This window comes from Strix uralensis, chromosome 3 (genome assembly GCF_047716275.1).
Source record: "Strix uralensis isolate ZFMK-TIS-50842 chromosome 3, bStrUra1, whole genome shotgun sequence".
Taxonomy (NCBI): Eukaryota; Metazoa; Chordata; class Aves; order Strigiformes; family Strigidae; genus Strix; species Strix uralensis.
Genome location: NC_133974.1, coordinates 92,396,246 through 92,419,023, shown reverse-complemented (window position 1 = coordinate 92,419,023; position 22,778 = coordinate 92,396,246). Strand labels below are relative to the sequence as shown.

The 22,778-nt window shown below is 41.4% G+C and overlaps 1 protein-coding gene across 2 annotated transcripts in view; it reads right to left on the bottom strand.

The window, feature by feature from the left end:
• Positions 1 to 2,127, bottom strand: part of CDC42EP3 (CDC42 effector protein 3) — a 28,660-nt gene extending 26,533 nt beyond the window's left edge. The window contains exon 1 of one of the 2 annotated variants that reach the window (XM_074863351.1): positions 1,958 to 2,127. The gene's annotated coding sequence lies outside the window, so the exon portion shown is untranslated. Of the gene's footprint in view, positions 1 to 1,424; positions 1,914 to 1,957 lie in introns of those variants that run through there. The other variant, XM_074863350.1, reaches the window with a different exon arrangement.
• Between the last annotated feature and the right edge of the window lie 20,651 nt (positions 2,128 to 22,778).

Genomic DNA, 22,778 nt, shown 5'->3' with positions numbered 1-22,778 from the left:
AAATGTTCAAAGCCAGGAGTGCCTTGAACACAGGAGTTTTCTCTTACTTTTCTGAATGCTTCTGCTGGAAGACTATTTTTAACGTGCCGTAGAGCTAAAGTAAATCTTAACACTAACGCTAAAAAAGGCTGCACCCTTTCAGTACAAGCCACTTTAAAAATAAATCCTTGTGACAGTAATCACCTGCTGATACATGCTTTTATGTTTAGCCAGCTGCTGAGATGCCACATCTGTCACTTCTTGCTTCCAGAAATGCACTTTCCTTTTCTGTAGGGAAGGAGAAAATTCTGCTCCTGGAATTGCGCTGAGTATCATGATGCCTTTTTTGGTATCTCTGTCATTCCTCTAAAGGTCTGAACCACGGCACATGGATTATAAGATTTCTGGTAGTGTGCATCTTAAGAATTGTTCAGCTTTAGATTTTCATACCTTAAAGTCTCTAACTTTTTCCCTACGCTTTGCTGAACTATATTACATACTTATAACCTATATATAACTAAAAACAATGGTCTATGCAAGAGTAATTTCAGTCCCAGGAGCTCTCCTTGCCTCCCTTCCCCAAATATTTTGCAAAGCAAAATAAGAGATCAGGATCATATTTGTTACATTAAACATTTCATAATAAGCCCTCTTCCTATTTTTAAAACATAACAACAATCTACAGTGACGCAAGTCCTAAATTAATTACTTCCTCTATTTTGGTCTCTTTTTAATTTCAACTGAAAATAAACCAAGTCCCTCTTATTAATCCACCGCCCGCATTTCTTCACCAGCAACCCAATACAAATTCTTACGTGACTTCCCGACTTGACCTCTTTGTTCGCCAGCCACCACACCGGGCCGTCGCCTTTCTCCCAGCCCAGTACCTGCCCCCGGCCCCAGCTGGGCAGCCAGCGGCGGCGCAGTCAAGCGCACGGGTATTTTTAAACTCACGCAGAAAGGCGCGGCAAAAAGGGACATCCCGCACAAAATAAATAAATATATATACATATATATACCCGCGCTGTTTCAGGGCGACGGAGGTATGCCTTCTGCCTCCGAGACAAGGGCATAAAATCAGGTATGTCAAAAGACGATGGGAAGAAAATTTAAACCGATGACAGGGGCTGATTTCGGCCCGGACCATCAGAGCTGTAGAAACACCCCGGGACGGTCTCAGTAATGCGATTGCTCCGGCGTATCCCCCCCGGCAGCCAAACACGGGGATTAACGGACACTCTCCCTGGCCACCCCGAAGTGCCTCCCCTCCCGCCCAGCCTCCCTCCCTGCCCCCGAGCGGGCGCGGTGCGGCCCCGTTGCCGCTCCGCAGGGACGGAGGGGCCGTGCCGGGGCCCCCGGCCGGCCTCGGCCGCACAGCTCGGCGACCCGCCCCGCCCCACTCCGCTCCGCGCCCCGCTCCGCGCCCACGCCGCGCCCCGACTTACGGCGCTGCCGGTTGCTCCCCCGCCGCTCCTCCCTCCCTCCCTCCCTGCCGCCGGTGCGGAGCCGGGCGGGCAGCGGGGCCACCCCTCCGCGACCCGGGCCGAGCGCGGCACCTGTGAGCGCCCGGCAATGCGCGGGCGGCGGCGGCCGGTGTCCCGGGGGGCGGTGCCCCGTGTCCCGGGGGGACGGCGGGGAGGCGGCGCTGCCGGCGGGGCTGCAGGGAAATCCTGGCACCGCGGAGCGCCGCCCGGGAGGCGGGCGGGGCAGCCGAGAAACAGCCACAGTAACAATAAACGGGGTTCCACCCCCACCCCCCTTCTTTTCTTTTTTTTTTTTTTTTTTTTTTTTAGCTCATTGTGGGGGTGGGGCCGTTGCAGGCAGCGCCGGGAGGGCCCCCCCGAGGGCCTCCCCCACCCCGGCAGTGTCCCGCTGGAGCCCCCGGGTGGGCAGCACCCCCGCCCTCCCCCGAGTACGACCAGCTCGCTGAGAGGCTTAAAAGCCGATGATTTTTCGCCCCAGCCCTCTTCTCCCTCACCTCCCCGACGCCCCGATCCGCCGAGGGCGAGCCCTGCAGCCCGCCCGCCGCGCTCATTCCTCCTGCCTTTCCTCCATTACCGGTGCGGTTCTGGGGGAGCGCTCGGGCTCGCAGGGCTCCGCGCCCTGCGGTGTGCAGGTAAACGGCAAAGGCTGCCCGGGCCGCCGAGGCGCAGGGGCGGCTCCGCCCGCCAGCGGCGGGGCAGCGGCGCGGAGCTGCTGCGCGGAGCCTCCGGCATCGCCTCCGCGGGACCCGCCGCGGCCAAGGGCCCTTTGATGACAGATTTAAGGGCACCTTAAATGCCTTGAAACTGCCTTGCCCACAACGAGAAAGGGCTCAAAATAGCAGTTTGCAGTCCAGCAGATTGCTGACTAGGAAGCCCATAAATACTGACCTGATGGTAAATTTTTTACAGGTTCCTTAGTTAATCCAGATAGAGACCCCGGTATTGTTTCACTCCTCCCAGTGACATCCTCCCAGAGGTTTCTGTTGGCAGGTACCTGAACTCAACACTCTGCGCTTGAGAGTTTAACCGAAGGGTCATTTTTCAGAATGTTACGTTTGGCACTGCCATACAAGCGCTGCATGTGCATTTACTGAAAAATTAAGTGTGGTACATACCTTACCCAGGCTCAGGTATTTTTATAAATATTTGCATAATTTTCATTACGTATGGCGTTTAAAAATAAGTGTAAACAGTGAATGCATTGTATATAAATGTGTACTTAGTTTAAAATATGTTTACATACCCACATCTGGGTGAGAGAATTTTCCCCTTTGCTCTCTACAGTTGTTAGCATTGGAGCACTTTAATGCTGAAGCACTTTACCACAGGGCAATTGTGTTTTCTTTTCTGTAAATAGAGTACCCAAATTCAGAGAACATTTTCATTTCAAGGTGTCGAGACTGTAAGATTCAGCAGCCAGGGTGATGTCTCTGAGCAGGAAACATCAAGTCATACACAGCAGTTTATACCCTGATCCTGCTATTTGAAATAAAACTTACACAGAAAATACTGCCCTTTCACGTAAAATTTCTCACTGCTGAAGTATTTTCAATTCTGTGAAAATCCTTTCAGCCATTTGATTTACATAACATGATTTTTAAAAAAAAACAACCCAAGCCCTCTATGCGTCAGTTTGATAGTTGAGGGTGATGTTGCTTGCTCTGCTGGGGCAAGGACTTCGTGCAAGTGGTCCCTCCCGGTACCCGGCCTCTGGCCCCCCAGCTGGGAGCAGGCCCCGACCGAGCAGGTGGTTGGAGGGAGCAGCCCCACCGCTGCCCAAGGGAGCGGGATGGCTCAGTGCCCCGGCCTCCAACAGGACTGCAGGCATGGCCAGAGACTGCACAGTTCCAGTAATTCTTAATTGCTATTGCAGAAGCCAAAGTAAATTTGAGAGCAGCCCAGAGGCTGCTCCCAGTTTATGCAAAAGGACAGTCAGAGAAAACAGCTATTATAAAGTTTGTGTAAGCAAAAGAAAAAAGAATTCTGTAATAAATCCTGGCTTCTTTGGATATGTTTCCAACTTCACAATTATTCAATTATTTTTCCTGCGTGAATGCACTCCACGCTACCTTTAATCTATCAACTCTACTCTTGAGACTACTTTCTCATTTAGGAACCTAATTTAAGTGGTTTTAAACTTTTTAAAAGGGACACTTGAGGGATGACATTGCTCATACTTCTTTTTAGTTCAGAAATGACATGTGTGTGGGCATGCATGTGTGTGATTCCATGTGCTGAAGCTGAAGAAAATCCACACAACCGTTTCTGAGGACAAAACAGACAGACACACAGATTCATTTGCTGTAATAACAACTGGCAACATTTTACAGCGGTGCCCTCAAAACCTTGTCCCAGTCATGTCACACATCCCTGCATCTTCTGAATACTTTCTCTGGTTCTTCTTTTTCAGAGCTGGGTTTCGAACCTCTGTGTACTACTGTACTGTGCCACAGTTGGTTTAACTCAAGTTTCTCTCTTGTGCTCTTTCACACTGTGGCCTCCTGCGGCACCTGTTTCAGCTTTTCCTCTTCAGTTTTCCCTTGTCTTTATCCCTTCTGGGATTCATGCTTGTTTGTACTGTGGTGAAGAGATGACCTGCCTCTCTTTAGCTCTAAAAGCCTTTTCGGCCCAAAGCTGCAGCCATGCCATTTCTGCTGTTCTTGTACCATCCTTCTTACCTTTTCCAATCCCATGTTATTCATCCCAAGGTTATCAAAGGCAAGCTGCTTTCCCCAGTACAAGGAGCACGTTCTTTACCCTGCACTGCACCCAAGTGTACTGTCATAAGCCATAATGATACTGGTTTGTTCTCTTATGAAGAAGCAAAGTGCTTGTTAATAGGAAAGTGTTTTGTGTACACGTACAGTTAGTGTTTTGAGGCACTAACGGTTTAGATAAAAGTTTCTGTTTCTCTGCAGAAAAAATGCCGATCCCTTTCCCAGCTTAGCGTGTTATGGGAAACCCTGGAAGACAGAAGGTCAGAGGCAGAACCAAGGTTCCTAGGAGAACCTCAGTTCTGAATTTCTTCAACATTTTAGCAGTTAAAGTATCAGCGTTATTAATAACATGCAGATTCTGAATTGCTCATCAGGAAGGAGTGATGGGATCCTCAGCTGTTTGGCCTCTTTCCACCACAGATTTATACTGTTTCTCCAGTCATTTCAAACCTCTCTCATTAGGAACTAAAACTGGAGTTTAAAACATGGTCTTAAGATTCCTAAATGGCAGACATGATTGAATACTTAAATACTTGAATACTTAGGTCCCTGTGATATCTAGAGAATGTAAGTATCTCTTAAGTGCTTTGCTGAATCAGGACAACTTCTATTTGTTGTAATATTGTTTTTATTTATATATGCCCTTCCCAAGTCCGTGGTGCTTTTGCATTTCTTTCAGATGGAGCTAGATTATGAGTTTAGTGAGGATTGTTAAGCAGTCTGTTATGCTTTGAAATTGTCTGTTTAAAAGTTGTACTTTGACAAAGGTTTTATGATCCCTAATGTACATGCTTAACATAAGCTCTGGAAGCTAAGAAGTTAAACTAGTTGATATAAACACTCTCCATACTACCACCATAAACAAGAAAATGTTGCTAAAACCCTTTTCAAAAACTGTCTAATACTATTTTCCAGTGTTCCTGAAGATTGCATTCCAAAATGCTATTTTTAAATAGTGTTTAGCAATACTATATAGGAATAGTTTAAATATTTGTCTTGTTTTTAATAATTCCCATGGATTACCAATGCACACATACCCAAACATACAACATTTCTTATAAGTTACTTTATGGACTGACAGAACTGGAGGGTCAGAAGGGATTTTGGGGTCATCTCCTCCACATTGTGCCCCGATGCAGGATCAAGCACTTAACTTTTAAATACTTCCAAAATCTCCAGACCTTGCGATGTTGTTTTCTGGGAGAGATGTAGACCCTTTGGAGCTCCCTGAAATGGCCTGCTCTAATGCATACAAACCCATCTCCTCAGCCACCTTTCACAGTCCCTCTCAGGTCCCTGTGGCACTGTGGGCAAGTTGGCCAATGACACATCTAGGCTATTCCTACATCTGTTCATTTATCCTCTGTTCCTAAAATCATCCACTGATGGAAATTCCACAACCTCCTGAAGTAGTTCCATAGTCTCATCTTTTCACTATCCATATTTTTTCTTTTTCCCAACAGACACATAACTTAATCTCTCTCTGCTGCAAATTAGTCTGCTTTCTTCTCTCACTGAGCCCGGAGAACAGTGAGACCATCTTCTCTATAACAATGTTATTTGGAGGCTATTCTTTTCCCCAACCTTGTAGTTTTTCCTTGCTGTTTGCTCTCACCAAGTCAAAACAATGATCAGGACTACATAATACAGCTTCATTTAATGGAAATTATTATGCAGCATTGGAAAGAAAGAATATGATCTGACTGAGGGAGAAAATCTTCTGCAACTTGTTTGCCACAGATTATTTCTGTAACTGTCACTTTGGGAATTTCTATAAATAAAATCACTATCACTCTTCTGAGAAGTGAACATTTACTACCATTTTTTAAACAATGAAAAAATACAGATCTGTTTTTCATCTAAATTCTTTATATATTTGAAATCACTCAGAGAAGAAAGTCCAAAGAAATGTGGTTAGGTTTGACGAAAAGAAGCCTCCCAGTGGGATATTTAACAGAATACCTAGAAAACAGTGTTGAAAGACTTATAATATTTGGAACCCATTTTTTTGACTCTTGTTCCATGACCTCTGAGCTTCAGAGGACCTTACTTGGCTTTAACTCATTATCCTCCGTGGTGATAACACTTTGGACTCAGGGGAGAAAAGAAGGACTAATTGACCCACAGGTTGAGCAAAGCTTTTTGCCTGACCTTGTACATATTAATGATGGATGTTTGACTTTCAACTTCTTTGGTATTCAAACACTTCACAAGATTTGGCTTTCTTACTCTGCTTTTTCTTATTGCATTATGAAATGCCAAGTGGAAGCAGGCGTGTGTACGGTCACCAATCTTCTCCCCCTTCTCCCCAGTCTTCCCAGGCTGCCCAGTACTGCCTGAGGGAGTGCATGGGATGAAGTGGTGATTCAGCTGGTGAAGGAAGGTGGTAGTTCACATATTGCCCCAAAGGGCTTTTTCTCTCTTTTGTCATCTGCTCTCTCTGTGTCCCCTAAGCTCAGAGCACTTTTCTCTGCAGAACTTCCCAGGGAGAAAAGGACAAAAATTCCACAACCTTTGACAGGAGTCTCTAGTGCCAACAAGTCTCGAGTGCCAGACGAATGCCACTGTCTATGACCACCAGCAGCTTCAAATACATCACTAATTAATTTTTAATAAAAGGACATTAATGGCTCTTTTAAGCTAAGAAGGGGGAAAAGTACACCAAAAGTCACTTGAAAGATATTGCAGTAGCTTATACAAATGTGATAAATGCATACAGCATAGAATAAATATTACTTTTAGCAATAATTGCTTACTTTACAAAGAAAAAGACGAGTGAAAGAACAATGAGAGCTCTGCGAAATGTTGTCTTGCTTAATATGAACATTTGTGCATCACTATCAGCATTTAGGGACTAATTCTGAAACTGCTGAGTCCTCTTCCCTTCCATTAACTACTGCGGGAGTTGAGAACACCTGGCATCTTGAGGAATCAGGCTCTTTGGCGGTTTTAATTTACTCTGACAATAATGCTGAATAAAAATATTCTTGGGGATAGCCCGCAATTACATAGCATGAGCTCATTTCTTCATTATAAAATGTGAGCTGAAGCCATTCATAACTGCCAGCCAATATTACAACAGGCAATTCCAGTTTTTCATTGCATGGGAAAAGCACTAGCAAGCTTTAATGAGTTTCAAAAATAGCTGCCACATCAGAAAACTGTAATTGTGCTTGTTTTTCTAATGCGAATACCTGTTCAGCAGACATCGCTTAAACAATGGCATCCAAATAGAACAGGGCATGTAAAACAGCTACTTTTATTTGTCAGCTGCACACCCATTGTTTTCAGTCAGAGCCTGCAGAGCAGCTTCAGCTGTACATTCCTGGGAAGTGAATAATATCAGTTGAGATTATGCTACAGTACCACATCTATTACAAGCACATTATAAAGATTGAATATAACCTAATTAGGAAATGCTGAAGTCAGATGGGTGTGGATATGGGCTGGTAAAGAGTCATTTTACATGACCTTCACTTACTGAAAATGAGAGTTCACAGAGGATAAAGCAAAGGTAACAGTTTAGATTTCAGTCCCGAATCCAGATATCACATACGCATCTCTCACATTCCTCACACCCTCGCTACTAAGCTAAACAATTGCTCCCGAAGTTTCACTTCCATGAAACTCTTTTGTAAACACTTTGTGAACCCAGCAGGACAAACCAAATTTGGTCACATTCTTATTTTTGATGCAGATGAGAATTTGAGCTCTGTTCTGGCTTTTAGTGCTGGAAGGAAGAGGTTGTGGAGGGAGGCAGCTGGAGTTTCTCCCAGGAAGCAGTTTTTCAGTGCGCCCTCACAGAAGGTTGTGTTTCCCTGCCATCGCCTACTACAGAGCCCCTTCCCCCCATCACATTAGAAAAGCTTAGCAAGCCAGCGGTCTTCTTTGGGTCCTTTCCCACTCCCTCAGCTAGGTATCAATAATGCAGCAAAAGACCACAAATACCTGTAGACCACAGTGTCCTACCTGGATGATGTGACAATACCAGCTGTGAGCTTTGGTTTTTCTTCATTATTGGATCTGGATGGGATGTATTCAGAGGATCAGAAGGTCTTCTGGGGGTTTCTTACATAATCCTTAAGGGTTTATTTTGACTGGACAAGTGAAGGGGCAAGCTCTTTTGATAGCTCCGTGGGACCTTCCTCTTCTTCTAGATCTGGCTCTTCTGATATCCCTTCTGGTCTGCAAGACAGGGTTGTTTCATTGCTCTCTGCTTGCAGCCTTACCACGGCATCACTGATCAACATTATGGGATTTCACAGCTATAAAAATCTGTATTGGCTGCCCCTGTGTCTTCACGTTGTTAGCCAGGCATGCTGCTGGCTAACAAGAAGTCACTGTGAAAATGCCTTCAAATATGTCTCATGTCTTGCATTTACCTCCTGGTTCCAAAATGAAAGTTGCATTAATGCCAACAGCTGGAAGAGATCAGTGCTCCAAGTTGGATTCATTCCTCACCACCAATTGGAACAGAGGTTGCTGAGAGAAAACTTGAGCATGGCAAGCTAAAAGTAGTTTACTATGTTTATGGGACAAAGTCTCATCTGTACAGGTACTCACAAAGGACAGACCAGTTTTCCCACAGCACACCACAGAATGGTGCAATTGAGCATACAGTTAAAACCAGTAAATATAACCCCAGACATCACGGTATGTCCCATAACTGAATATGGTACCAGGATGGATACACTTTGAGCATAGCTCTGCTGTTCATGTGCTTAGATCTGAGCTAAAAATTAACAATTACCCATTTTCTTTGCCATGAATATATTTTTTGAGACCTTATTCCTACCAGAAACAAAGGAATGTTTCATCTTTTCTTGTGTTGGCCTTCACACATTGTTTAAGTACTATGAAATTGTTTCTCAGCTGATTTTACTGTAAGTTGAGAATAAGGTCAATGGCATGATGCTGGTGTGAAGTTACATGCAAGCATCACTTAAAGAAATGCACTTCATAGAGACGTGTCTTTACTATGTATTTAGTATGATGTGCACTTCTGCATCTCCTTATGTTACCACAGGTATGCAGCTCCTGTCCAGTGTTCGGTAGATTGGGACCACAACTGCCTCTACCATAGACTTCACAAACACTGGACACTTATTCCTTCTCACAGGTGTGATTAGCTATGTCTATCCTCTACATCAATATCAACAAAATCTGCATTTAAAATGCAAAATAAAATTACCTATTCCATAGTCCCACAAATATTCTCTATTCACAATTTACACAAGTCATAAACCAAACTTGAAACCACCAAAAATCCCAGGATTGTAAAGGTCTGACTTTTTTCTGTTGCCCAGTGTCCCCAAAGCAGTGAAGAGAAATGAGCTGCTACCTTACTTTTGAAGTAAGCTTAGAACCTGTTTTCTCTGGGCCCCTGATGCCCACTTCTGAGGATCTTATGAAAGTAAATAAGAAAAGAATGTTCATTGTCAGTGGGTTTGTATCTGCACAGGAAAATTTTTAGGACTCCACAATTTGAGAAAGATGGAAGTAGCTAATCCAGGACATGCAGGTTCACACCTTTTTCTTACACATGGTAGCATGATAAAATCTGAAATGAATGTTTTAAAGATACCATTTTGTAAGATACCTAGTGCATTTGCAGAAAAATGTCTGGAAACCCACTAAAAGATATAACTGTTATATATGTTTTAATTTTCATAATATTCACATCAATTATGGTAATGTTTTTACCAGTGCTCCTGTTATATAATTAGTTGACCTGACATCTGGCTAAACAAATGACATACTGTATGTGATTAAAACACTGATCAAATTGTACGGGATAATAATAAGACAGTGCTGGAAAAACTAATTTGCTTGTGATAAACAGTGGGGTTTTTTTCCCCAGACAAAAATACTTTCATCTGAAGAGTATAACTGTCATTAACATCTTCTCTCACTTCCTCCCCATCCCACACATATATAAATATGTTGTCATCCTAGAAGATCATTTGGGAAGCAACTGGACTAATCTTTTAAATGTGGTAACAGCCTACAAACTAGCCATTAACTAGAGGCAAGAAGTGCCCTGCTAGTGTACTTAAAGCCTAGAATAAGAAAACTCCCACTTAATTCAGCAGGAATTTTTCCTGCACTAGCTCAGTCCAGAACCAGGTGCTTATGTTTTGGGGGGAATTTTGGCACTCAGTGCATATTTTAAATCCCATTCTGTTTTAGTTAAATTATGCCTTTTGAGACCTCTTCAGCAAACTGGTATAACTGGGATACATATTTTAGAGAAGAAAGATGTGTACCAAACCTCAATCAACTGTCTTTCTGCTGAATGACATAATTTGTTTTTCTTAAGTAACCACAATACTTATAGGTTTTTGTTTAATGTTGGCTTAAAAAAAAAAAAAAAAAAAAAAAAGTTGTTTACTATAGGTGTATTGCACTTAGCTTATGTCTGTAAAAACTACCGGAGTGGAACAAGTACAGTCAGTTAGTAACATCCGCCAGTTTCTAGAAACACACAAAGTGTTTTTGTTACAAGATTTCCATTACTTGCAGCATCCAGTGCTGCGAAACCTCTAAGAACAGCTCCTTCTAATTGGTCTAAATTTTCAGGTTGCTACACAGAGGTATGTGCTAACCCAAACCAGATTATACATTTGAGTTGATACCATCTGATGATGGAATTAAAAAATAAAAAGCCCAAAAGTTTGTCACAAACCCTCCTGTAAGTGTAGACAATATGGAATCTAACAAACCTTACTGGTTCTGAGCTAGCACTGCATAGAGAGCAGAAAACCACACTGCTTTCCAACCATTTGTTTATTCAGCCTGTCTGAATACTTAGAAAATCCGTTGCATGCATTTTATATTTGACTTCTGTTTGTCTGTTCAAGGTTGTAAAAAGTAAACCTGAAAGAAATAGAAAAATGTGAAATTGCTTTCAGATATCTATTTTTCCTCCATTTTGATCTGATTTCTAGGAAGTAGGAGTGTCTTTTTTCCTGCCAACTTTAAGTTCCTTACAAATATTTTAGGTAGATTCATCAATCTTCAGTTTAATATTGGAGCCACATCAGCTTAAAGCTAGGGCATTAGTGCTCAGCTTTGGATTTCCAGCCACGTGTGGCTATCTTGCATTTCTATCCTTGAAGAGATGACTTTTCTACTCAGTCTGTTCCATTTTTAACTGGACTTCTACTGACATGCAAATCTTAGTTGTATATTTTATGCAGTACAGGCACATCTTTTGGCAAAAAAGACCTTGGCACCATGGAAAAATGTCATGTGATGACTTTCTTATGACACGTTCAAATATGAAAAAAATATATACCAGAGCACATTACAATAAATTCCCTGGTGGATTCCATCAAGAAAGGAAGGAGTCTTACTCAGTGTTTACTCATAGTCAACCAGTTCCTGAAGTCCTGAACAAAGATTTACTCAGGCTCTGATTTGGTAGGATGTGCACGTGGAGATGCAGAGGGGATCCTTCCTGAAGGGATGCCAGAGCTGTCAGCAATTCCAGTGGTTTGGAGAAGGGAGGGAGGTATCAGCTGGGAGGAGACGGATGAAGGGATCCTATTTCTGCATCTCAGTGTTTTCATATTTACCATAGTTTGGCCTTGTTTGCCATTGTGTAGTGTTTGTTTTAAAAGTGACTCAGAATTTATGGAGCCTTTCAGGAGGATGTCCCACAACCTGTGATTCATGACATCCTGCAGAAATTGCATGCTGGTTAATAATACCCTCTCTGTATGAAACTGCATTTCTGAGCTGTGAAACATAACAAGTGCTGACAAATCCTTCTAAGATAATTCTGTCAGAAACCTATTTTGTGATGTGCAGTCTTTCAGAGTATAGGTCTACCCACCTAAAAAGGTTTCCAGAATGTTTGGTGGCAGCTCACAGGCCCCAACAGAGCCCATCCCTCCACACACACTGAAATAATGGGGTCACATTTAATGAGCTTACACACATCGATGCTACATTACCTGTAAAACTGTTGAATTTTTAAAATACAGACTTCCAAGCTAAAGACTTAGTCTGTATAACCAATCACCATGTGCAGCACTCCCTGCTGTGGAGCAGTCCCGGAGATTTTACATGGCAGAGGTTATCTTAAGACACACTTGAGTTCAAAGGAAAGTTTGTTGACTTCAGGTAACTCTCTGCCTGGCAATATGCCTAATAAGGTTAACAAGTTTGAAGCATGTTGACTAGCAAGTTTTTTATATCTAATTTTAAATTATACCATTATTTAGAATAAATAAAACCCCACAATATTAACAATTTAACATTATTAGCACCTACAGAAATGAATTTTGAAATATGCTGTCTCTTAAAAGCAAAATGGAAATTAAAAAGTAAGCAGAAAAGTGCCGTTAAAAGGAAGCTACCATAATGATGCGGTATGCAGACAGGTGGGCTTTATAGATCATTATTAGTTCCTATGGAACCTGCTGGTACGTTGCTGCTGAATTTTGGCCAAACATGCCCTTAACAGAAAGTCCTGCCCGGACATCAAACTGACTTATAAGGACATAGTGCTAACGACATTATTATGGATGCCTTATAGTTTGGGGCATTCTTTTTCTGCAATGTACGAAAGTTTTATTCTTCTCAAAAGGAATTAGTAGAAAGGAAAACATTGACCATAGATATAAATACCGATCTGAATTGCTTTACAGCTAAATAATCTTTTCTACATGACAGTCAGCACTATAGAAGGATCAAGAAACACGGAACTTCTACATTCCAGCACTTCTCATTTTGGAGTATTATTGCCATTTTCTGTAAATAGCTGTGGCTTCAGCTGAGCAGCACAGGATATTGTAAACTGAAACACTTCCTAAAAAACACAATGCCGGCACAGGTGCAGTGAGCCAGCAGGATGATATAGAGTTATTCTGTGACGCTCATCCTTACAAATATATGTGTCTCTTGATGCCTGTGGCCATAAGAAACCTTTCAGCTACCTTTTCTCTTAGCATTGAATACTCCAACATACGAAGAATGTTTTTAAACAGGATGACAAGGCTACATCCTGCACGGATTTGAAAGGAATTGGTTGCAAAGAGCAGGCAATAGTCCATAATATCTTTCCTGCTCAGTTGGCCCTCCTATCGCTGCTAATCTCAATATGGGGAAGTCCCAAATAAAAAGGAGCTTTAAACTTCCCCCGTTGTGCTGCATTCCTATTTGGCATCTAAAGCCCTATTATTTGCTATCCAATAGGGAGACAAATGGATCATCGATTAGCTCATGGTAGGTTTGAATTGAGGAATGTGTGTACGTGAAATTGCAGCACCATTAGATCACCCTGGGCTGATAGCTACTACAAACAAACCTCGCTCCGTTGTTTTTCAAGGATCTTTCCCATTTCCTGTGGAACACAGGTATCCCTGGTCCCTCGTAAATGCAGCTGTGTCCAGGCTGAGGGCAGATGCCTGCTCTGGTATGCAGTGAGGATCCTGGTCTCCTCATGGCTCTGTCAAGGTCTTGCCCTGAGCACATGGCAGCTCTCTGCTCAATTTCCACATTGCTTCGTGCAGAAACCCGGACAGGAAGGAGTCAGTGCACATCTGACTTTCTCTCCAGTACACAGCTGGGAAGTAGCTGGGCTGCCCTCACCCAGGGGATGGGAAGTGCTTCTGGATCCACCAGTTTAGACAGGTCTCAAGCTGGTTCTACAGCGATAGTTTGGTTTGACCGTGAGACTCACCCCTCTCTGGGTTCAAAACCCATGAGCCACACCTCACCCTTGTTTGCATCTCACATCGAAGTTCTTTCCACAGCATCCATATGGTGCTTCTTGACCTTCCAGAAGTAATGACCTTCTGGCGATCAGCCTTTTTCTCCCTCCACGGTCATTACCTGTAATTAGGGGCAGACTGGCTAGTGGGGGACAGTGGGAAGGCAGGAACTGGGCATTGCCCACTTGCCACCTGAGGGCTCCTTGCACTGATGGTGTGAAGCCTCAGGGTGTTTCAAGCAGGACAGGACTCCCCCTCTGGTGCTGGCGTTCTTCTGGCCATGGGGTAAGCAGCTGCCAGGAGTGAAGTGAGAGATTTCCTGCAGAGATGGGCGGTGGGTTTGGCAGAAACTCACAGTCCCAACGGCTGCCACAAGGCTCTGCTGTGGGCACCTCGAAGGGAAAGCAGGGGCCAGATTAATCCTGTAGCCGACTGCACAGATTTATGTGTTTTCTCTTAACTGTCTGTGCAGTTACCCAATAATTGTGTAACTTTTATCAGGGCTGTTTGTTCTTCCTCACAGTTCATCCACATCCTATGTTTTCACTGTGTTTGTTTTTCCAAGATTTAAAGAGTGAGAAGAGAATTTCACATGATTTCGTGTAACAACAGACTCTACTAGTAACTGTGCCTTTTGCTAACATGCTTTTTGCCAGCAACCAAATGGGCACTATTAGTATTCATTTCCATAATGTAGGTCTCATAAAGAAAATAGCATAATCAAATAATGTAGCATTTTGTATTGCTTAATTAATGTATGGGAAAGGCTGAGATAATTTGCCACTTCATCATCCTCCACATTAAAAGTCTGGTGCTTGAGGCCTCTACTCAGAGCTCCTATTCATTACTATTAGAGTAAGAAAAAAAGGGATACGTTGGCAGGCCAAATTCTGATAAAATTATGATCTTTTAAGGGGCTGATTCTACTTTCATTAAGTGTAGCGCAAATCAGAAGGAAACTCCACAGGTATCAGGGGATCCATAATGCAACAATACCAGTGATAATAGCTGGATCTGACATATTTATTAAGAAAAGATGTAGTGTTCATATCTGTCCTGTGTTTGTTGATAGTTTAGTTTGAAGAAGGTGCAAACCAAAAGCTTAGCCTGACAGGGGTTACTTAATTCCTGTTTTCTTTTCCAAAACATATAGGTCTAGATTTTCTTCTACCTTATATTTGGATAATTTTTTAAATTCATGAATAAGAGAGGAAATAAAAGAGTCTGCACTAAGTAGATAACATTGTACATTTTGTTTAAAAGCAAGTCCTTAATCTAACAGACTAAGCTAAGGCACTGACATGAAAATCAGCTTTTAAGTGAAGATGAATGTACTTTTATAGTGTTCTCTGCAAAATGACCTGATTCTCCATGTGTATTAGAGGAAGTCATTCATTATTTTTAGCAATGGCCAAGTGGTTCTAGATAAAAGGCTTAAAACTGGACTTTGAAGGTATTATTGTTTCATTAATTGGAGGGATGAACTGGATCAGAGCTGATGAGTCATTGCAGGAGCCTGCTGGAATGTTGCTCCAGCTGTGTATCAGGATCTGCAGGTGCATATTTCTTGGCCCTGATACTCAAAATTACTAGGGAGGCAGTCAACATTCAGCAAATTCCTACTAGACAGAGAATGTTTTCTCCAAATGAGAAGGGCATGGTAGCCAAACTCCTCATGGCAGCATATAGTACTTAGTGAAGTATGGAAATACAGTGATTTCTGATCTGCTTCGACTTTCTGCCTTGGTTCCTTTTTTTAGCAGTCCAAACACAATAGCACACTAGTGAGCGGGACCCAGTACTAAGAGCTATCTTGAATGTTTTCCTGCATTTTTTTGCCATTTTTGCCTCTAGCCTACACTGAAAGAGAAAGTGAACATCCTGAGACGGGCAGCCAGCCAAAAACTTAGGGACTTCTCACCCACAAGAGTTTCTTGTGGAACACAGGGGAGAGCATGTGCAAAAGATGTGAGCTATTGTTACTCAGTTTGTAATCTGGAAAAGTTTAGAGTCAGATCCACTGTGCTCTGCAAAGGACTCCACCTACAAAATCCAGCTTACTCTATTGGCAATGCATTACACTTCTCGTCAAAGTATTGCAAATTATGTTTCCTTTTAAACAGTGTGCATTTTAAAAATGTTCTGTATTTTTTATCACATTATCTTGAAGGTGTTTGGGTTTTGTTATGAACAACTACTGAGAGAATTTCTCAGTCTGTCTTATCCCATTCCTCCTAAACAAGAGAAATTATAGTTATATCTTTAATAAGACTTTTCTGACCTGAGCAATAGAAAAAGGTGAACTGTAATCATGGAAAATTATGCAATGAATATGAATTGAGCTTGATTCAGCTCTAGTCATTAATATATAATATAATACAGACTTTTGATTACATGATGTGATTAGTCAGTAGAAAGACATGCTTCTGCAGAAGTACTTTTTAAATTTATCTTTACATACTTTCCAACAGCAATAGCATGCCTTAACAGCTGTGAATGATACAGCAAAATTGCCATTCCTGGCACATCCCCTGCTTTGTTGTTTGCTTTCTGTTTACCAGTATGTGCCCTCTTCCTGCCTGGAAATCTTGCCTGGGCAAATTTTGATCACTTTCTATATTTGTCTGAGATTTTCAGCCTTCCTAGAAACTAGTTCTTGGTGAAAGGTCAGAAGCTGTTTTGCATATGCCCTGTACTGACATATGAACTGACAGTTTTGGACCTGGCTTGTATACAGAGGCCAAAGACAACCACAGTGTGGACACACAGTATGGATATATACTTCACTCACACAATGCCTGGTGGTTTGGCAAGCACAGGATATACCCCATGTGCATTAGACAGCCACCTTGGACCTGTGCAATCAGTTTGACACTCATAGGAAGAATCAGCTTTAATTACTGGGCTGGTGTTGCAGGATGACTCCGCAGAGGAGCAGTAAGTCTAGGAAACCCAGAAGTATCTATGGTGGTGCCACACAGAGATAAAGCATCTGTGGCAGATTTCAGCTGGTCCTATTTTCAATTGCATGAGAATAGCTATTTAATCAATTTTAATTTCATACTTTCAGTTAATTAGTCTTGGCTTTCTTGAGTGCTTTCTCAGAGACAAGCTCTCAGCAGAGGTAGTCTTGTTTCTTACTTGGCCCAGCTCTAGGGTTTTTTCAGGACTACGAGAGATTTTGGACACTGCTGCCTTTTGTGGCTTAATATATTTGTGAATACACATTAGACATTAATTATATTTGGGATTTCAAAGAACTACTGATGATCTCCTGTGACAAGATCATTCATTCTGTGGCCTGCTGGGCACAGGAATATATGATCCTCTGAAGTGTAGCTGAAACACTGAGGTATGGTTCCTTTCTCAATTGACTCATTTTAATTGGAATTTAGAATAATCAGACATTCTATTTTTTTTAGATTTATGTAATTACATAAGCACCACTAAGACTACAAATAAACCCTTAGATCATTGTGAAACAGCAATAACAGTCCAAGAAAAACTTCAAGTTACCAGAAGAATGTTCACTTATGGAAGGAAAGATAAATATTTCTAAGACTCACATCATAATTTTAGCCATATCTGAAAGAATATTTTTTTCCCAGCTTATCTTTTACCTTTGGTAATTAGAAGTTATGGTTCTTGCCCTGAGGAACTCCAGTTTCCATTTAGCTTTAATTTCAGTGCATGAATGGAATGCAGCCCTCTATGCAAAACGCACATGCCACCCCCATGGCTTTCTCATCACTGAAGATGTGCTTGTCTGGTGCTTGATGAGTGAGCTAGAGTTAAAAAAAAAAAAAAAAGCCCTGCATTTTGGGTTGTGCAATGTCCTTCACTTATAGATGTATGGGATAGATGTGTACATAGATAGGCCTGCTGGTATCATTTCCATATATGTGAGCTTGTCAAATGTATGTTTACCTTTTAATGGTGATTACGTTTATGCTTATTACATGGTTTTGCTTCATTAACTCTCTCATTCTGAATTTTCAGTCAAGAAGGGGTTCCCTATCCATTCTTTTCCAGAAATAATATAATATAGAAACAAAGATAAACATTAAAAAAGGAGAATAATCTTTTGCCAAGATTATAAGTCCTAGGGAATTTAGTCAGTTTGTTTGACTAAAATATTTTATTTAAAATAATAACTGCATTTATAACACACCAGTTCCCTTCCCAACTAAGCTACTCTGGGATCTGTAAAAGCAGCCAGAATAACAGACAGATCATACCAGTTAAAATTTTATCAGGAGCTGTTTTACCATGCAGTTTATTTCATGCAATTGCAGAACTCAGGCATCCAAAAATAATAAGATATTTTCCCCCATATCATAAGATTTTAAGTTATAAAAATGTTGATGCTGGTTTTATTCCTTGATGTTAAATACACTTTGTGTGACCTTCTACCTAGTCTGCATCATACCTTGTTCTAAAACCAGCACATGATATTGTATTTCATTTTCCTTAAAAGTTCACTATGTCCCTGGACATTCAGCAGATCTCTCTGACATATCATCAGTTTCTGTGCAGTTTTGCTCAAATCAAAAGTATTTCTAAGTAAGAATCATTCCATATGTGCATTAAATTGATCAGTGCAAGTTTTCTCATTAATATGGTGTCTGTTTACACATACACATATTAACAATAGCCAATATGAAGACTTAATATTGTTTAAGCATAAGCTAGGTACTGTATTTCTTCACTTAACCTTACCAGTCCCAACATTTTGCAAAACGGGAGTCAAGCCTTGAGGTCAGCCTACAAATCACAGTATTAAAAAATAAATAAATGTTGCACTCTTTTTTTTCTGTTTTCTTTTTTGTATCTTTAGAACTTATTTAATAGTACCATGTGCTCATGCTTTTTGCAGCACAGAATTACAGGAACTAGGTTTTTATGAAACATAATAAATGTCATAGGACTTAGAGTGAAAGGTAATGTTGGCAGCTGTACTGCCATTGTAACATCATTTAAAATTTTCTGGCTTTCCTCCCCTGCCAGATATATATAAGGACATTTAAAGTGAAGTAGGGGGAAAGATATAGTAGTCTGGCTACAAAGGGCTTGAGAAACTGTCACAAAATCAGTGTCTGGTTTGCAAAAAGAAGTTTGTCATTTTAAGTATAGATCTTGCATTTTTGCATGTACTTGAAACCATGGTGAGGAAATTTGAATGAGAAATGAATAGTGGACTGAAAAAAGGTTTAAAAACCAAAATAATCTATCTTAAATTTCCAGCTCATTTTATCTAGAATGATGTATACACCATGCTTAGCATGAAAACAAGCAGAAGGGTGAACTAGGATTTCTAATACTGTGTGTAGTTCAGAAACACAAATGTTTGTAGTGCCTTTATGTTATACACAAACATTGCTAAACCACCCAGTTTTGAAAAATACAGTAACTCAAGAGTAGATGTGAAAACCACTGCACAGTTTGCTACTTTCCAATAAACTCTATACTTGAAACATTCAATATGGAATATGAGTGGTACATTAACAGTCTCCACATTTCAGGCATGTTTAGTGTGAATTACGTTCAAATACATGGGGAAAAAACTGGCTACATTCTTCTTCAAATTGATAGATGAAAATTGTTGCGACTTTCAGCATTAGCAGCTGTTGCAAGGAGATGTGTCTCCCATCCCCTACTGCCTCCTGAAAATTCAAGACCTGATTCAAGGTTGGTTGGAGCCAACTGAAGGATTGCCGTACATCAGCAGACTTGCATTCATTTGGCAGTACCTAAACAAATCATTCAAATCCTTCTTAGACATTTGTCTTACCAATTTATGGAATCTTCATAAATGAGTTTTATGATTATATTGAGAAATTCCTTCTCTTTGCAGTAGATTGCTTCTTCCCTTAATGACTCTGTACATATACTTTGAAAACCTTTTAATCATATAACTTGTTTTCACACACATACACACATATATGTGCGCACATGTATATATACATACATATATATATTTCAAGGGTCTTTAAACAGCAGTAACATACAATTTGTTTAGTCCTCACGTGGTCCACACTGGGTGTTATTAGCCCCCTACGTGTACTGAAATTGACATTCATGATTCAGGAACACCTGATATTTGTGAAACTCCCGAAACAAACTTTGCACCTCTGGCACAAGATATGTTTATTCTGTACTTCCTAATTCAGTGAAAGGGTTCTGATAATAAGCTAAACACATTTTCTACCTGAAGCTGTCTAATAAAGGCTCTCAGCAGGATAAATGGTCTTTCAAAGAGCCCTGTGGTAATTGCAGCTGAGCTACTTCCCATACATGGACCAGATCTTTTCAGCTTCAGTTGGACAAATGTTTTAAGTTGCCAGTGCTGTCTTTCCCCCTCTGCTTACCCCAGATTCATGTCCCCTCCTCTGGGGGTGGCAGGGCTTCTCTTATGGCAGTATCATTCCTTTTCAGCCCTATCAGTTCTCCAGCTCACCCTGTGGCTGCCCAAGTACTTGAATTGGCACCAAGTAGGAGATAGATAATCTGGGCAAGGTATGCAAGGCTCAGGCCAGGGCAAGATTGCTTCCTCCAGCAACAGCTGATACCAATTTCTGCTGGCTGAAGTTTCTCCAACTACCACCTTGGACATCAATATGTTGCACAAGACATACTCAATAAAACATAAAAGTACAAAACAGTCTGTCCATCAGATCTGCTGTTCATTGAGAAGGCTTACGAGGAGCCATGGAGGTTGACTGCTATTGATTTGGAGAGGACTCTGTGCTGGCACTGGTATGCACACATCACCCACCATGTCAGAGCCATTCATACAGATTAAAATTGCAAGCCCACAGATAGCTAAATTACCCCTAAAATCCCGTTCCACAGCTGAACCCTGCTGAATGCCACTGAATCCATCCAGAAAAAGAGGCATTGCCCCAGATGTATACCCAACCTCAGCCTCAACATTTTAGCTTAACTTACACACAGTGGGGAGGGAATCAGATTTTAAAATTGTAATGGAAATGAGTTTTTTATTTTGGGAAGATTGGTGCTAAAGTCGGTCACATTCTTGTTGTTGGACAAAACTATGTCCGCTAGAGGGCTCTCTTAATTCTGTCCAATAAAATCAGAATGAAAGTTTTATTAAAATATTGAAATCAAATTATATAGTTACATGAACAGTTAGAAATTGAAGGATGAGTCATATCCTACTGAAGAGGTAAATACTGATAATATTTAGCATTTTTTGATTCAAAGCACACTTGATTATCAACTAATTATCTCCTGATTATCAATTATCTACTAATTTATCCCCTCTGACATAGCAGTGACTTCCATTTTATGCACGGAGGAATTTGGGTGGATCAGATTTACCTGACACCAGATTCTGATTCCATGATGTGGTGAAGATCATGCTTCAAATTTCTGAGCACATTGTCTTCCCACTGGCTATTAATTTGATACATTCATATAACTGAGTAAAGGTGAACAAAGCTTTTCAGTAGCCAACCTGCATTATAAATGATAATTTTTAATTAATCAACTACTGATTGAATTTGATCTATCTGACCCTGAAGTCTGCAGCCTGGATTTTCTGAGAGTTTACATGGTTGCTTCCACCAAAAGAAGGTGAAGATAAATTGCTTTCAAGTCAGAAGTGTAACATTTTACATTCATTGTGCACTTCCAGACAAGTGAAAGGGATTCCACAAGTGGTGAGTGTCTCTGGACATGAATCTTCATACTCTAATCTCAGTCTGTAGTGTCATCAGGCACCTCACATGGTAAGGCAGATGGAGTACACTGCATTGCTCCAAATGTAAATTCTGGAGAACAAAGACTATGAAAGCAAGGCACCCATCATCTCTACAGCACAATCTTACCTCTGCCTTTCTGAAATGATGACACCCCATGTCAGAAATACAGTAGCTTTACAGATGGTGTGGGCACACTTTGGGAACCAATGCCAAGGCAGGGCCCTGAAAGCCAAACCCTTACCTCTTCATTCAGACAAATCTCCAGCTCAGGTCAGTTACATTGAGTAGGAGATACTTACTTCACACAAGCTATCTCAGTCTGTTATTTTTCTCCTTTCTTCTGCTCTCAACATTACTTCTGGGCTACTGCATCCTTTTGACCCTCACTAAACCTTGGAGTCCTTTCTGCAGGATACATCCAGCTTGCTGATAATTTCTATGGTGATAGGAGAGCTTGTATACCTCTGCAGGCACAATCTAAAGAATTAACTGTTGACAAAAGCCTTGTTTCATGTATACTTCCCCTCTTGCCGCAGCCACAGTTCTGGGAAATTGCCGCTCAGTTTGTTCACCTTTCCATACAGCTACATACAGCCTGGTGGCTGCAGCTGGATTGAGAACAGAGAAATGTTGCAGTTTAAACTACTAGAACACAACCCCAGTAAGAGCAATTATTTCAGTACTTCTACTATTTGCTTTCCAGGTTTTGGACACCTCAGAGATTAAACGTGACCAAAGCATTTCTCAGAGGAACGCCAAGTTGGGCCAGAGGGGGTGCCTTTGATTCACAGCCTGTGGCCATGGCTATGGTAAGGACAGGCAGGGAAGGAAGAGGGAACAGGTTCAGATGGAAATAGCGAGTATGGAGCTGCCCTCCCCTCTCAGCTCTGACTGCTCAGTGTTTTTCACTGCATTTGGCCCTTGCAAAGCAGGAACCTCTGACCTAATCACTCAGCAGCTTTATTTGACCACACTCAGTCTCTCTCTTTAGGAAACATGATTACTGGGTCCTAAATGCTTCCTAGAGTCTTTCATCTTTCCTCTATCTAATTAATGCTAATTTCCTTGACGGTACTCCTAAAGAACAGTTGGAGCCTGGATGTAGATTACAGAGCACTTTACAGTATCAGCAGTAAATCAGACAGAGATTGTGAA